An 18,886-nucleotide genomic window follows, 5' to 3' on the forward strand; every position below is an offset into this window, starting at 1 on the left:
TTTACTGTGATTTGGTCTTATTCTTTCATTTGGGACATACTCATCTATCTCCTCATTTTACATAACTCTTTTTGTTTGTTTCTATGCATTAGATAGGTCAGCTACATCCCCTGGTCTTAAAATCAGTGACAGTGTGTAGAAGAGGTCCTGTGATGCCCTAAAGTACAATCTCCCCAGTCACCAAAACCAGGGGCACCAGGGGTGTCTTCTGTGTGGGTTCTGTGCATTCTCCTACTATAGCTGAGCAATGATTGCCTTCAGCCCAGCCAACTGCAAAGATCCACTTTGCCTGCTGTGGGTGCACTGGGTAGTTTGGTTCTTCTGCTACAGAGGTGTCATTCTGAGGTTGCTGCAGGCTTCTTGGAAGGTGGGGCAAGCATTTAGCCCAACTGTCTGCAATTAGCCTCTCTGCCACACCTGTAGACACAGCAAAGGACAAAGCATGCTCCCTGCACAGCCAGCTATGGGGTCACACTGCAGAAACTGCTGATGAATGTGTTTATTTACCCCCCTTCCCAGGGCAGAAGTCACTTCAGAGTGACACAGATCTGGTTGGGGCTATCTGTGGGGTGTAGTGGAGAAGGGGCTGCCTTGATAAAATTCCTGTATTTGTTAGATGGGATGGGGAATGGAAGGATGGCGCACATGGCATTAGCAAGGTAGATGGAGAGTATTAGTTCTGACTCCCTCAAGTATTGTTTTCTAGGCTGAAGAAGTGGAAGAGAAATGGTACACACCAGCACTTTTGTTCCTGGATAAATTTACTATAGATCTCTGTTCTTCTGCCACATACTCTAAGATTAGTCAATAAGTCTTCATGTCTACCCCAAGCACTTTTCATGCTGCTGCTTTTGTGCTATGTCTCAGGCAGTTATTTATTGTGCTGGCATTTAAGGGGTGTGGACCCTGCTTCCTTTTGCCCTCTGGAACTCTTGGAGTTAAGCACACAGACCTTTAAAGCTCCCAGAGTTAAGCTCACTGAGTTTTAAAGCTCCCAGAATTTAGCTCTGCTGGTTTTCAAAGCCAGGTGTTATAGGGATTCATCTTCCCAGCACGGATCCTCAGTCCCATGGGTTCCTGTTGTGAGGTCTGATGCTCTGGCTTCTTCATGTCTATGATGTCCTTCCGAAGAATAGTTAGTCATGCTGGGTGTCTGGCTCCCAACCATGTCTCCACCCGTCCTACTATTTTTGATGGGGCTTTCATCTATGACTAGCTGAGAAAGATCTGATCTGTCGATCTTCAAGTCATTTTCAGAATCAGGCATGGGGATGCAGTTATTGCGTTAGTGTGTCTGTGGGGAGAGGGTATCTCAGGATCCTTCAACTCTGCTGTCTTCAAACTCCCCAAGCTGGCATTAATTTTATGGAAGAGTCTAAAGAAGACATTAAGATAAATATACGTAGAAGTTTCTAAGAGAAAAATAAAAGCATGATACAAAATAATAATACAGTACATTATCAGAGAATGACATCAAAAAGATGGAGGGATAAGGTGTCTCAGCCCTCATCCCCTCATGGAATCACTAATTTGATAGCCATGCATGAACAAAAAACTCTTCAGGGAAGTTTCAGAATCCAGATGGGAGATTCCAATAGCAAGGTGGACCACAGAAAAGAGAAAATACACAGTGATAGTGATAGGAAAAAACAATTTTGCTGTACCCACATTACCCCACCTTAAAGCACCTGCAGCACAGTGCTGAGAAAGAAAAGGAAAGGAGAAAGATAGAAAAAAAAGGAGGAAAAAGAATGAATTAAGTTTCCAACTTTACTGCAGAGCCCAACATCAAGCCTACCTCAGTAATCCTCAATGCCAGCTAGCCCCTTGGAACACAGTCTCTTGAAACCCCAGCCTCCAGCCTTTCTCACAAACCCAGAATCCAGTCTGTCACCAAGACATGGTTCTAGGCCCAACCTAGTACATTGAGATGCCATGCTGGTTCCACAGAATTATTCCACAAGGATGCCCTAAAAATCTCAGGCTACAACCCCCCATCAGGAAATGCCCATGACAGGCTGTCCTCAAGGGACTTGGGCTCCAGATCTGCCCCAGTGTCAGGTCAGCTCTTATGAAACAAAATCTCAGGCTGGTCCCCATAGACCTGTGCTACATGTTTTCCCCCATGAATTGGTATAAAAGGCTGATTCCAGTGGACCTGAGTACTGATCAGCCTCATCAGATTGAGGCTCCACACCAGCCCCTCCATGGACCCAGAAGCCACACACACCTAACTAAGTCTTGCTGGCAGGAATTTGCCTAAAGTTCCAGAATTCAGGCTTTCTGTCTTGGATCAGGTTCAAAACACATTCCAGTGAACCTTAGTGCCAGGTTGTCCCCAATGGACTCTAGCACCAACCTGGCCCACACAGTCCCAGGCCCTAAGCCACTCCCTGAAAACGCAGTGTCAAGGATGGCCCCAATGTTCCCAAGCACCCAGGCAAATTCCGATGGACCCAGGTTCCAGATAGACCCCCATGAACCCAGGCTCTAAATCTCAAGTGGTACCCAATACCAAATAGGACCATACAGACCAAGCAAGCCTCAGGCTCATTTCATAATCAGGCATACCATGGTGGGCCCAGAATCTAGGCCAGTCCCATGGACCCAGGGTCCAGATATTGCGCCATGGACACAAGCACCAGACCCACCTGCAATAAACCTTCTCAAAATCAGTGGCCAGACTTTGCTGAAAAGTAAGATCAATTCTGCTAAATGTCCCTTCTGCCATTGAAAAGAAGGTGTATGTTATTTTTTTAATAATTTTTTTTAATTTTGTTATGTTAGTCACCATACAGTATATCCTTAGTTTATGATGTAGTGTTCCATGATTCATTATTTGAGTATAACACCCAGTGCACCATGCAACATGCGCCCTCCTTAATACCCATCACTGGCCTATCCCAGTCTCCCACCCCTCTCCCCTCTGAAGCTCTCAGTTTGTTTCCAGGGCCCACAGTCTTTCATGGCTCATTCCCCCTTCTGTTTACCCCCCCCCCTCATTCTTCCTTCCTTCTCCTACCGATGTTTGTTTTTTTGTTTGCTTGTTTGTTTGTTTGTTTGTTTGTTTGTTTTTTGGAGGGGAGAGGTGGAGTGTTCTGTATATGTATGCCATATTTAGTAATTTTGTTGTATTTTTTATGTCTCTCTCTCTGTCTTTTTTTCTTTGCTGTGCTTTGCTTTCCTTCCCCCCCACTTATATTGTAACTGATTAGTCTATCCAATATTTGGAGTGGGATATAGAATGGGCCTTTTTGGATTTCAGAGAGAACATATGCCCCATTTGGGTGTATTACTCAAGCCCACTTATCATTTGAATGAGGTCCAAAACAAAAGGGTTTGTATCACACCCAGGCTTCTGTAAAATCTGCTCTACCATGAGGGCCAGAAGATCCATCAGACCCAGTGGTTCTCAAAGTGTTGGTGAAAGACAGTGATGACATTTGGAGCCTTAATAGAACTCTTTAAGTGAATCACACTGAAGGTTTTTAGGATTTTGAAGCAATTTTCTGCCTTCACCTATAGGAAAGTACTCCCTTTTTGAAAAACAGCTATTGGCATGTTACTAGGCTTCAATGCAAACTGAACACTTGACCATGAGCTAACAAGTTACTGTGCAACCTGAGCTGCCCATAATGAGCTGGATGTTTCTAACCCATCAAGTCATAGTGTTGGTCATGTACACCAACATTTCATTATCAAGTAGAAGTGGTATATATGTGCTTGACTCAGACAAGCTCTGAGGTTAAAAGGAAGTTTACAGGTAGAAGTGGCCCAAATGACCATGAACCCCATTCCTGCTATACTGCCATCCCTCTGTCATTCTCATAAGCATTTCTTCCAATCAACTGACAGAAGAAAAAAAGATTCAGGCCTGGTTTATATATAGCACTCCACTATATTCAAGTGTCACCCAAAAGTGGACTGGCAGAAAAAATCGGCCACAGTTAATTGTAGAGTGAAGGTGAAAAAAAAAAAAAAAGGTAGGATGGGAGGAGAAGACTGCAGAAGAGTAGGGGACCCTCATTTCATCTAATCACTTGAATTCAGCTAGATATCTATCAAATCATTCTGAACACCCGTGAATTCAATCTGAGATCTAAGAAAAGAATTGCAACAATTTTACAAATAGAAAAGCTATGACTTGTGATGCCTGGGTGGCTCAGTCAGCTAAGCAGCTGCCTTTGGTTCAGGTTATAATCTCGGGGTCCTGGGATGAGCCCTGTGTAGGGCTTCCTGCTTGGCATGGAGTCTCCTCCTCCCTCTTTCTTTGCAATTCTATCCTGCTTGTTCTCTCTCTCTCTCTTTCTGTCTTTCTCTCAAATAAATAAAATCTTTTTTAAAATAAAAGGAAAAAAAAGGAAAAGTGATGACATTTTTCAAGATACGAGCTGAGGAAAAGAGAACCTGAAAGCATAAATCAGAAGATAAACCATGGCGGGGGGGACTCTCCATGAGCTGACTACCATAAATTGATACAGTAATGGAGCCCAAGATCAGAACTTTTAGAAGTCTGCTTCTCTGCAGGACATCCCTGCCTGAAAGGTGCTCAGGCGCCCAAGAGGGTCAGAATCCTAGGTGGGACACTATGGCCTCAGGATCCCCAGGGTCACAGAAAGAATGGAGGTGAATGAGTGTGGCAGAGATCCCAAAAATTGGAGCAGGGAAGTGAGCAATAACCAATAAGCTGTGATTGGTATCTCAGCTTGCTGTTGCCATAAAAAATGAAATGTGGTGCAGTGCGACTATCTCTTTCAGCAGGAGGCCAGAAAGTGGCAGAATCACAGTGAGGCACCCATCTAGCCCCTGGGAAGATTGGCACAGATGTGCACTGCAATACTCCACAGAGTTTGGTGCACACAAAATTATTGACTGCTTTTCACTGAAGAGTTGGGGCTGTGATTTATCAGCTCTGGGGCTAGAGATCAGGGGGTCACACTTTTTATTTTCATTTCTTTTAATCCTCTAAAGCTGTGTGGAAAGCATTCAGGGCACAAGAACCACATAGAGCAAATAAAAGCTTCTTGCATTGAACCTGGCGCCCTGAGAAGGGGCAGTGCAACTCTGCCTAAGCAAAGACACCTGAGAATCAATGCAATAGGCCTCTTCCCCAGAAGACCAGCAGGAATATCAGGCTAATACCAAGTTTATGGATTACACAAAACTGAAATCTGCTTTAGGGGAAAATTATACAAAGAATTTAAGTTTTTTTTCTCATGAGAATTTAGATTTGTACTTTAAAATTTTCTCTTTCTTTTTCTTTTTCTTTTCCTTTTCAACTTGTTTCTTATTTTATCAACTCTTTTTTTAAAGTCCTTTAATTTTCATTTTTACATTTATATTTTATACATGTATTCTTCATTTTTGGCTTCTTTCACTACATTCAATTGTATTTTGTATATATATGTTTTTCTTTCTTTATAATTTTTGAATCCACTGTCTTCTAATGGATAAAAATACACCAAGGACTAAAGCAGTACACTAGTTTGTTCACCTGTAAGATTATATTCTCTCCTTTTTGAACCTTATTATTTTTTTTTCTTTTTGGGTTTCTGATCTCTTCAGATTTCTCTAGTGTATTTTTAACTGGGGTCGAGGTTGATATTTTTGATTTGGTTCTCTCAGTCATGTAGTCTCTTTACAAAATGACAAGAAGGAGATATTCACAACAAAAGAAAGAACAAGAGGCAATACTCTCTGCTACAAACTTAATCAATATGGATATAAGTAAGATGATGGACCTATAATTCAGTATGATGATTGTAAGTATATTATCTGGGCTTGAAAGAAGCATAAAAGACCCTAGAGAATCCATTAGTACAGAAATAAAAGAACTAAAATCTAATCAGGCAGAAATTAAATATACTTTAACTGAGATGCAACCGGAAATGGAATCTCTAATGGCTAGGGTAAATGAGGCAGAAGAAAGAGTCAGTGACCTAGAGGAAAAAATGATGGACAGTAAGGAAGGTGAAGGAAAGGGAGAAACAACACAACTACTGGATCACGAGGTGAGGCTTCAAAAAATCAATAATACCATAAAGTGAAATAATATTAGAATGATTAGGGGCCCGGAGAAATGGAAAGGGGGGAGGGGACATATATTTGAGCAAATCATAGCTGAGAATTTCCCTAATCTGTGGAAGGAAGGAAATGGGTATTCAAATCCAGGAGGCACATAGAACCCTCCTCAAACTTAATAAAAATATATCAAACCCTGACATATAATACCAAAGCTTGCAAATTTCAGAGATAAGGACAAAATCCTGAAAGCAGCTTGAGACAAGAGGTCCTTAATGTACAAGGGTAGAAATATTAGAGTGGCAGAAAACCTACCCACGGAGACCTGGCAGGTCAGAAAGAACTGGCATAAAATATTCAGGGTATTAAATGAGAAAAAATGATGTAGCCAAGAATACTTTATGCATACTTTATTTGGAATGGAAAGGGAGATACAAAGCTCCCAGGACAAACAGAAACTAAAAGAATTTGTGATCATTAAACCAGTCCTGCAAGAAATATTAAAAGAGACCCTGGAAGCAACAAGACCCAAAAGTAACATAGATCAGAAAGAAACAGAGATAGTATAAAACAACAGTGACTTTACATGTAATAAAATGACAATAAATTCATATATTTCAATAGTTACTCTGAATGTAAATGGATAAATGCACCAATCAAAAGACACAGGGTATCAGATTGGATAAAAAAGAAAGCCCTGTCCATATGTTGTCTACCAGAGACTCATTTTAGACTGAAAGACACCTCCAGATTGAAAGTGAGAGGGTGCAGAACCATTTATCATGCCAATGGACCTCAAAGGAGGCTGGTGTAGCAATCCTTCTATCAGACAAATTAGATTTTATACTAAAGCCTGCAGTAAGGGATCAAGACAGAGACCATATCATACTTAAAGTGTCTATTCAACAAGATCTATCAATTATACATATTTATGCCCACAGCCAATTTGATAAACTGATTAATAAAAATTAAAAAAACACACTGATGATAATCAATAATATTAGGGGACTTTAATACGCCATTCACAACAATGGACAGATCATCTAAGGAGATCAAAAGGGAAATAAGGGCTTTGAATGACACACTGGACCAGATGGACTTCACAGATATATACAGAGATTATCATTCTAAAGAAAAAATGAATGAATAAAATAACAACTAACTAACTAACTAACTAAATAAATAAATAAATACACATTCTCTCTAAAGCACAGGGAACTTTCTCCAGAATAGATCAAATACTGGATCACAAATCAGATCTCAACCACCACCAAAAGATTGGGATTATTCCCTGCATATTTTCAGATAACAATGCTTTGAAAATTGAACTCATTCACAGAGGAAATTGGTAAGGAACATAAATACTTGGAGGTTAAAAACATCCTACTAGAGAATTAATATGTCAACCAAGAACTTAAAGAAGAATCTTAAAAATTTATGGAAACAAAGGAAAATGAAAACACAATTGTTCAAAAACTTTGGGATGGAGCAAAGTCGTTTCTAAGAGAGAATTACATAGCGGTACAAGCCTTCCTCAAGAAACAAGAAAAGTCTGAGCTACACAGACAAACCATATGCCTAAAGGAGCTGGAGAGGGAAGAGCCAATAAAGCCTAAACCAAGCAGGAGACTAGGAGTAATAAAAATCAGAGTAAACATGAATGAAAAGAACAGTAGGAGAGATCAACAAAATTAGGAGCTTGTTCTTTGAAAGAATTAATAAGATCGATAAATCCTGGACAGACATATCAAAATGAAAAAATAAATGATCCAAATTAATAAAATCATGAATGAAAGAGGAGACATCACACCAAAGAAATAAAATTATAAGAACATATTTGAACAAATATATGCCAAAAAATTAAGCAATCTGGCAGATATGGATGCATTCCTAGAAGCATATAAAATACCAAAACTGAAACAGGAAGAAATAGAAAACATGAACAGACTCATAACCAGCAAGGAAATTGAAACAGTAATCCAAAATCCCCCAACAAACAAGACTCTAGGCTAGATGGCTTCCCAGGCAAATTCTACCAAACATTTAAATAATTAATACCTATCCCTCTGAACATGTTTCAAGGAATAGAAATAGAAGGAAATCTTCCAAACTTGTTGTATGATGCCAGCATTTCCTTGATCCCAAAACCAAAGACACCACCAAAAAGGAGAATTACAGAGTAATATTCCTGATGAACATGGATGCCAAAACTATCACCAAAACACTACCCAATAGGATCCAACAGTACACTAAAAGGATTACTCACCAAGACCAAGTAGGATTTATACCTGGCCTGCAAGGTGGTTCAACATCCATAAATCAGTTAATGTGACACCACTACATTACTAAAAGAAAGCACAAGAACTTATGATCCTCTTAAGTGATACAAACAAACAAACAAAAAAGACAAAGTACAACATCCTATCTTAATTAAACTCTACATGGTGTAGGGATATAGGGAACATATCTCAATATTATAAAAACCATCTACAGAAAGTGCACAGAAAATATCATTCCCAATAGGGAAAAACAGAGTTTTTCTGCTAAGGTCAATAAGATGGCAGGGATGTCTACTCTCACCACTGTTTTTCAACATAGTACTGGAAGTCCTAGCCTCAGCAATCAGAGACCAAAAAGAAATAAAAGGCATTCAAATTGACAAAGAAATCAATCTCCCATTCTTCACGGATGACATGATATTTGCAAATGATATATCTAATGAGAGCTTCAGATCCAAAATATATAAAGAACTTCTACAATGCAACAACAAAAATGAATGAATGAATGAATAAAAATAAATAAAAATTTGCCAAAAGGAGGGGTTGGAGAATGACAGCACAGTAAGAGTTCCCCTGCCTTATTTCATGAATACAATTCGATAATTATTAAATCATTCTGAATATCCCAGTACTTGGCCTGAAGACTGGCAGAACAATCTCTACAACTAAAGGTAGAGAAGAGACCTCATCATAGAAGGTAGGAAATGTGGAGACATGGCTTAGATCCTAGCTTCGTTGGTGGGAGGAAGCCATGGTTACAGAGGTTAATACACAGGGGAGAGTATGGGGAAAATGAATCTCCATAGAAACTGGCTTGGAGACAGGCTAAATTTCATAACTTATGACAACCAGTGGGGCTTAAATCCTATTTTAAAGGTCAATAGGCTTGATTGGGGTAGAGCCCAGAAGGCACTGCATTGTTCTTGTACTGCAAACAGTCAAACAATCCCTGGATATACAGCATGGAGATAGCAGTCTGGAGAGTTCCTGGGGCACACAGTGGGGAGTATATCTGCTAATTTTGTACCATGTCCCAGAGAGTCAATATTCAAGGAGAAACCCATATAGGAACAAAGAAACTGGCTGGCACCATTCCCCACCCCCTCAGCATAAGCACAGTGCCACTGGTGGGAACCAAAGCAGTGCCAACACTTGCTGTCTAACTCATTTACACAAAGCCCTGCAGACACCAACATTCAGGTAGAACTGTCCCTGTCACTCTTGCTTCACTCCCAGTGAGGTGGGCATGCTTCCCCAGAAGACAGGCCCTGCTCATACTGTGTCTCCCAACTTGGGGGATTTGCAGAGCATCAGTTCCAGCAGGAGTGGCACTAGGTCTCATTTCACACACAGACCATAGCACACCTAGTTAAAATGCACCACATTCAGGACAGAGACAAAACACCGCTTATGAGAGACAAAGAGAGTCTGCAAATTGACTGGCCAGAAGGATAAAGTGATGAGGATAAAACATAAGAATACACACAGCACACATTGGGGGACATCCCAGAAACAACAGTTCCTCAGAGAACAGGGGACACTACACAGCAGGGCACTCTAGAACCTCTTCCTCATAAGGCCATTACCTTTAAGCACAGAAGTAGTTAAGTTTCCTAACACAGAGAAACAGGCATACAGACTTAGACAAACTGAGAATACAGAAAAGAAATTATCCCAAATGAAAAAACTGAAGAAACCCATGGCCAGAGAACTAAGCAAAACATATATGCCATATGCTTGATGAGTGTTTAAGGCAATAATGACCAGGATACTCACTGGACTTGATAAAATAATAGAATACATGAGTGAGACACTTAACACAAGAGATAAGGGATAATATAGCAAAGATAAAGCACTCGAACAATGAAATAAAATGTGCTTGGTAGATTAGTCGGTGGGCAGGAAGAATTAGATGAACAGATTAATGACCTAGAAGACAGAATAATGGAAAGTAATCAAACCAAACAAAAGGGGGGGGATAATTTTGCAAATAGTATTAGACTTAGGAACTCCGTGATTCCAACAAACATAATAAGATTAATATTAAGGGGGCTCAGAAGAAGAGAGGAAAAGGGCAGATACTTTATTTGAATAAATAACAGCTGAAAACTTCCCTATTCTGGGAAAGGAAACAGACATCCAGATCCAGTAAGCACAGAGAAAAAAAGAAAAAAAAAAAAGAACAACAACAACATCAAAAAGATGCACACCTCAAAATATTGACACTGAATTGGGAAAATAGAGGAATAAAGAAAAAAGTTAAAAGCAGCAGGACAAAGACTATGGTAACATACAAAGGAAACCCCATTAAACCAGCAGGGGATTATTCAGCCAAAAATTTATAAACCAGAAAGGATATATTCAACATGCTGAATGAGAAAAATCTGCAGCCAAGAATACTTTATCCATCAAGGCTGTCATTCAGTATGGAAAGAAAGATAAAGAATTTCCCAGAAAACTAAGCCAGTCCTGTGAGAAATTCTAAGGGGAAGCTTTGAATAAAAGGAGAAATCAAAAGTGACAGGAAAAAAAAACAAAAAACAAAAGTGACAGGATGAAGAAAGGAAACACAAAAGCAATAACAATGAATATTTCTGTAAAAACAAAACAAAACAAGAACAGTCATGGACTCACAAAATAAAAACATGTAAAATATAATAGCATATACCTAAAAATTAAATGACCTTTAATTTGATATAGACTACTTCATGTAGAAGAGGTACTATACAAACATAATGATGACTGCATATCAAAAACTACTGATAAATAAAGTCATTTCCTGCATCTTCTCTGATCACAATATTATGAAACTACAATTGAACAAGAAAAAATCTGAAAAGAGCACACATATATGGACCTTAAATAACATGCTACTAAACAATAAAAGAAGAAATTAAAAAATGAATGTATTGAAATAAAAATGAGGGATGCCTGAGTGGCTCAATCAGTTAAGCATCTACCTTCAGCTCAGGTCATGATCCCAGGGTCCCGGGATCAAGTCCTGCATCAGGCTCCTTGCTCAGTGCGGGGGATCCTGCTACTCCTTTTGCCTGCCACTTCCTCTGCTTGTGCTTTCTCTCTCTTTCTGACAAATAAATAGTAAATAAAATACTTTAAAAAAGAAAAGAAAATGAAAACACAACAGTCTCAAACCTTTGGCATCCTGTCAAAATGGTTCTAAGAGGGACATTTATAGCAATACAGACTGACCATAAGAAGCAAGAAAAAATTCAAATAACCAACTTAATATTACACCCAACAGAGCCAGAAAAAGACCACCAAATGAATCTAAAACCAGGATAAGGAAAGAAATAATGAGGATTAGACCATAAATAAATGATATAGAAACTAATAAGTCAACACAACAGATCAGTGAAACCAGGAGCTGGGTTTTTTGACAAAATTTTTTAAAAATGATAAATCTCTGGGCAGACTTATCAAAGAGGAAAAAATAGAAAAAAGAAAGGCCCAAAGAAATAAAATCACAAATGAGAGAGGAGAAACAACATCAGATATATACAAACAATTATAAGAGAATATAATGAAAGACTATACACTAACAAACCAGACAACTTGGAAGAAATGGGTAAATTCCTAGAAACAAAAACTACCCAAACGGAAACAGAAAGAAATAGAAAACCTGAACAGACCAATACTCAGCAAAGAAATTGAATCGGTAATCAAAAACCTCCCAAAAAACAAAAGCCGAGGGTTAGATGACTTCACAGTGGAATTCTACCAAACATTAAAAGAGAGTTAGTACATCTTCTCAAACTATTCAAAAAACAAAAAAGGAAGAAATAAAGAAAGAAAGAGAAGAAAAGAAATGAAAAAAAGAAAAGAGAAAAAAAATGAAAACAAAAGAAAAGGAAGGAAACTTCCAAATTCATTCCATGAAGCCAGCATTACCCTGACATCAAAATCAGGTAGAGACACTATAAAAGGGGAGCTACAGGCCAATATCTCTGATGAATATACATACAAACTCCTCAGCAAAGTGCTAGGAAACTGAATCCAACAATGTATTAAATATATATATATATATATATATTCATCACAATCAAGGGGGATTTATTCCTGGGTAGTGAGGGTGGTTCAATATTCACAAATCCATCAACATGATACACCACATTAATAGAAGAAAGGATAAGAACTACATGATCATTTCAATAGATGCAGAAAACATTTGACAAAATACATCCACTCATGAATAAAACTCTCACCAAAGTAGGTTTAGAGGGAGTAAAACTCAACATAATAAAAAGTATATATAAAATATCCCACATCCTATATCATCCTCAATGGAGAAAAATTGAGAGCTTTTCCCCTAAGGTCAGGAAAAAGATAGGGATGTCCACTCTCACCACATTTATTCAACATAGTACTGGAAGGCCTAGGTAGAACAATCAAAACCAAATAAACCAACAAAAATACATAAAGGACATCCAAATCAGTAAGGATGAAAAAAATTTGCACTATTAGCACATGACATTATACTACAAATAGAAAATCAAGACTCCACCAAAAAACTGCTAGAACTGATCAACAAATTCAGTAAAGTTGCACTATACAAAATTAATCTACAGAAAACTGTTGAGTTTCTACACACCACTAATGAAGCATCACAAAGAGAAATTAAGAAAACAATCTTATTTACAAATGCATCAAAAATAAGATACCTAGGGATAAACTTAACCAAAAAAGTGAAAGACCTATGCTCTGAAACTATAAACACTCATGAAAGAAATTGAAGACAACACAAAAAATGGAAAGACATTCCATTCTCATGAATTAGAAGAACAAATACTGTTAAAATGTCTATACCACCCATAGCAATCTACCCATTTCATACAATCCCTATCAAAAAACCAACAGGATTTTTCACAAAGCTAGAGCAAAAAATCCTAAAATTTGTATAGAACCACTAAAGACCCCAAATGGCCAAAATAAACTTAAAAAAGAAGAGCAAAGCTAGAGGCAGCACAATTCTGGATTTCAAGTTGTATCACCAAGTGGTAGTGAACAAAAGAGCCCGGTGCTGGCACAGTAGCCAACTGTGAATAGAGCCCAAATGTCCATTGACAGACGAATGGATAAAGTGTGTGTGTGTGTGTGTGTGTGTGTGTGTGTGTGTGTGTGTGTGATATAGGAATATTACCCAGCCATCAAAAAGGGTGAAATCTTACTATTTACATCCACATGGATGGAATTTGAGGGTATTATGCTGAGTGAAAAAAAACTCAATCATAGAAAGATAATTATCATATGGTTTCACTTCTACGTGGAATTTAAGAAATAGCACAGAGGATCATAGGGAAGGAAAGGAGAGACCTGGGAAGAAATCAAAGAGGGAGACAAACCATGACAGACTCTTAACTATAGGAAACAAACTGAGGGTTGCTGGAGAGGAGTTGGGTGAGCCAGGGGAATGTGGTAGCTGGGTGACGGGCATCAAGGAGGGCACATGATGTGATGAGCCCTGGATGTTGTATGCAACTGATGAGTTACTAAACTCTACATCAGAAACTAATGATGTGCTACATGTTGACTATTTGAATTTAAATTGAAACAAAAAGGACAAAATAGAAAATTCAGAAATGAACCCTCAACTATAAGGTCAATTAAATTTCAACAAAGCAGGAAGACAATCTAATGGCAAAAAGATAGTGTTTTCCACAAATGGTCTTGGGAAAATTGGAAATCAGCATGTGAAAGAAAGAAATGACCATTTTCTTACACTGTGAACAAAAATAAATTCAAAACAGTTTAAAGTATTAAATATAAGATCTGAAAATCTTAGAAGTTAAGACCGACAGCACATTGGACATTGACCATAGCAATATTTTTCTAGATATGTCTCCCGAGGAATAGGAAACAAAAGTAAAAATAAAGTATTGGGGCTACATTAAAATAAAAAGCTTCTGCACAGCAAAGGAATAAATCAACAAAACTATAAGGAAACCTACAAAATAAGAGAAGGTATTTGAAAAAGGCATGTTTGATAAATGGTTAGTATTCAAAATATATAAGGAATTAATATCATTCAACACCCCAGAATTGATAATTGAATTAAAAATGGGCAGAAGACGTGAACAGACACTTCTTCAAAGAGGGTATACCAATGGTTAAATCCTGGGTGGGGTGGGGGGGATATTCAACACCACTAGCCAACAGGGGAATACAAATCAAAACCACAATGAGATACAACCTTACACCAGTTAGAATGGCCAAAATTAACAAGATAGGAAACAATAAGTTTTGGCAAGGATGTGGGGAAAGGGGAATCCTCTGACACTGTTGGTGGAAATTCAAGCTGGTACAGCCACTCTAGAAAACAGTTTGGATGTTCTTTAAGACCTTAGAAACAGCTACCCTACGACCCAGGAATTGCACTACTTGGTATTTACCAAAAAGACACAGATGTAGTGAAGTGAATGGGCAAATGCATCCCAATGTTCATAGCAGGATAGTCCACAAGAGCCAAACTGTGGAAGATGCGGAGATGTCCTTCAAAGATGAATGGATATAGAATATGTGGTTCATATATGCAATGGAATATTACTCAGCCGTCAGAAAGGATGAATACTTACCATTTGCATCAAAATGGATGGAACTGGAGGGGATTATGCTAAGTGAAATAAGTCAAGCAGAGAAAGACAATTATTATACAGTTTCACTCATATGTGGATCATAAGGAGTAGCACAGAAGACCACAGGGGAAGGGAGGGAAAACTGAATGGAAAGAAATCAGAGATGGAGACAAACCTTGAGAGACTCTGGACTCCAGGAAACAAACTGAGGGTTACAGAAGGGAGGGGGTGGGGAGATGAGGTAACCAGGTGATGCATATTAAGGGGAGCACATGTTGTAATGAACACTGGATGTTAATGCAACTAATGAATCATTGAACGTTACATAAAAAACTAATGATGTACATATGTTGGCTAACATAACATCATCATCATCATCATCATCATCATCATAAATTTAATTTAAAAATTAAAAAATGAGCAGAAAAAATGAACAACCACTTCCCCAGAGAAGACATACAGATGGTCAACAGAGACATGTAAAGATGGTCAACATCACTCTTCACTCAGGAAATGCAAATCAAAACTACAAATGAAACAGAGGATCATAAGGGAAGGGAGGGCATGAGATCTAATATAAGACAAAATTAGAGAGGAGACAAACCATAAGAGACCCGTTACTCTAGGAATCAAACTGTTGGTTGCAGAAGGGGAAGTGGGTGAGGGGATGGGGTAATTGGGTGATGGGCAATAAGGAGGGCATGTGATGTGATGAGCACTGGGTGTTACAGGCAACTGATGAATTACTGAACTCTGATTAGTCTGAAAGTAATGACACACTATTTGTTAACTAACTTCATTTAAGTACAATTAAATAAATAAAAAGAGAAAATTAAAAAAATAACCATTCAAGCCTCTATCCCTGTACAACAGGATTTGGGTCATCTCTAGTGAACTTGTATGTTTCCATGTGGTGTATTCATTAAGTACTTGAACTGTTTTAGATATATAGTTTTTCACTGAAAGAATATTACATTTGCATACCTGGTAAGATTTAGTACATTGAGATATTTTTAAAATATGTATAAAATGTTTCTGATATGCAAAAGCATTTGGCAATACTATTAGAACATTTGATTTTATAGTATTAAAATTTCATACAGTATTAAAAAAAACTGCAATGAGATATCACCTCACATGAGTCAGAGCAGCTAAAATCAACAACAAAAGATACAACAGATTTTGGTGATGATATGAATGAGGGTGCACTTGTGCACTTTTCGTAGAAATGCCAATTAGTGCGGACACTGTGGAAAACAGTATGACGGTTCCAGAAAAAATAAAAAATGGAGCTATCCCATGATGCAGTAATTCACACTACTGGGTATTTCCCAAAAGACTACAAAAGCACTAATTCAAATGGATGAATGATCCCACATGTTTGTAACAGTATTATTCTCAATAGATAAATTATGGAAGAAACCCATGTCCATTGGTTGATGAATGGATAAAGGAAAAGTGGTAAATGCATGCAATGGAATATTATGCAGCCATAAAACTAATGAAATTTTGTCATTTGGAATGGCATGGATGGAACTAGAGAGTATAATGCTTAGCAAAAATAGAGAAAGACAAATACCATTAGATTTCACTCACTGGTGGAATTTAAAGAAACAAAACAAAAGAACAAAAGGATAAAAGAGAAAAAAATCAATAATCAGACTTTTATAGAGAAAAAACTGATGGTTAGCAGAGAGGAGGGGATTAGGTGATGGGTAAAATAGGTGATGGCAATTAACAAGTACACATGTTATGAGCAGTGTGTAATGTGTGCAATTGTTGAATCACTCACTATATTGTACACGTGAAACTAATAAAACCCTGTATGTTAAAAAATTATATTTGTTGAGGACCTGAATAGGCATATTTTTTCCAAAGAAGACATCCAGATGGCCAAGAGACCCATGAAAAGATGCTCAACATCTCTAATTCACAGAGCTACAAATCAAAACCAAAATGAGATATTATCTCACACAAGTCACAATATCTAGTATCAAAAAAGAAAAGAAATTACCAGTGTTGGCAAAGACATGGAAAAAAGGGAAAACTTGTGCACTCTTAATGGGAATGTTAATTGGTGAAATCACTGTGGAAAACAGTGGGGGTTTCCTCAAAAAAATAGAAATATCATCTGATACGAGTCTCTCTACTGGATATTTACCCCCCCCCCAACAAAGAAATGAAAACACTAATTTGAAAAGATATGTGCAGAGGTGCCTGGGTGGCTCAGTCAGTTAAGTGTCTGCCTTCAGCTCAGGTCATGATCCCAGGGTCCTGGGATGAAGCCCCACATATGGCTTCCTGCTCTGTGATGTTCCTGCTTCTCCCTCTCCAGACCCACTGCTCATGCTCTCTCTCTCTCTCTCTCTCTTTCTCAAATAAATACATAAATACATAAAATCTTTTTAAAAAGATATGTGCATTCTCTCCCTTTCTCTTTCTCTCTTCCTCTTCATACATATACCTATAAATGTATGTATCTATGTGTATTTATAGACATAGATACATATGCATATGTGTGTATACACACACACGTCCTATTGATTCTGTTTATCAGGGCAACACTAATTCACCAATAAGTTAGAAAATATTTAAAAGGTTAAATCAATAAATTTGAAACACTCACTGAAATTGATATATTTATTTAAAAAGAGGCAAACAATAGTTTATGTGTAAAGAATTTAATTTCATAGAAGCAGTATGTACAAGTGTAGAAGGCATTCTGAAAAAAAAAAGCAGCAGACGCAAGGTGTAAGAGAATTCTACTAAATATTTAAAAATTATATTATTCTGGGGTGCCTGTGTGGCTCAATCAGTTAAGCGTCTGCCTTCAGCTCAGGTCATGATCCCAGGGTCCTGGGATTGAGTCCTGCGTCAGGCTCCCTGCTAAACGGGAAACCTGCTTCTCCCTCTGCATCTCCTACTCCCCCTGCTTGTGCTCTCTCTCTCTCTCTCTCTCTTTCCCTTTCTCTGTCAAATAAATCAATAAACTCTTTAAAAAATAAAAATTAAATTATCCTAATAATTTTTATTACTTCAAGGCATTGAGAGGGAAGAAAAATGTAATTAAATGCATACAATATTGGTATTGAAACTTGACAGACAGCACACAGTATACCGTTAACCAAATTCACACAATGCAATCTATGTTACCTGTTATAAGATAAAAAATACAAGTTTGGTCACATTGAAATAAAAACGTTATGTAGGAAAAAAATCCTTAAGAATGGCAAATGAAAATGAAAAATTGCAAAAAAAAGTGTTTAACTTATATCAGACAAGAAATTATGCTTTAATATTTAAAAACTCCTTAAAAATGGGAATTAAAAACCAACTCTATAGAAAAAGGGTAAAGTATTTGAAATGACGGTTCAGGGATATGAAATACACATGACTTTTAAACACTATAAAATAACTAACTAGCTCATAATAGAAAGTAAAATAATACTATAGTAAAATCACAATGTCTTACAAAATTGAAAAAAAAAGCAAAATTTTAACAATGTAGGTTATTGGTGAGGCTGTGGGACAACAGATACCTTCATACATTGCTAGTAGGAATGCAATATTATAAAATTTTTATGTAGAGCAATTTGGGAATAATAAGCAGAATTATATACTTACCATTCAGCTCAACATTTACACTTCTGGAACTCTATGTGGAAGTTATACTTGCAAAAATTCAGGACTATTTGTAGTAGCAGTATTTTTTTATAACAGCAACAACAACAGAAATCCCAAATATACCTGCCCAATTCCTTTTATTCATGCTCATATCAGGAATGCAATGTTAACACCCTGATCCTAATGCTTTTTCAACTTTTTCCATGATCTTACCAGAATATACTAATATAAATGCACATTTATGGGGGTTCTGGTCCAAGATGGCAACATAGGATTCCCTAGAGCCATGTCCTCCATGGAACACACAAACTCACACCTACTGATAGAGCAATTTCTCCTGAAGAAGACCTGAGGCCTGATTGAAAATCTTTT

Source organism: Ursus arctos, unplaced genomic scaffold (genome assembly GCF_023065955.2).
Source record: "Ursus arctos isolate Adak ecotype North America unplaced genomic scaffold, UrsArc2.0 scaffold_5, whole genome shotgun sequence".
In the NCBI taxonomy this organism is placed as follows: domain Eukaryota; kingdom Metazoa; phylum Chordata; class Mammalia; order Carnivora; family Ursidae; genus Ursus; species Ursus arctos.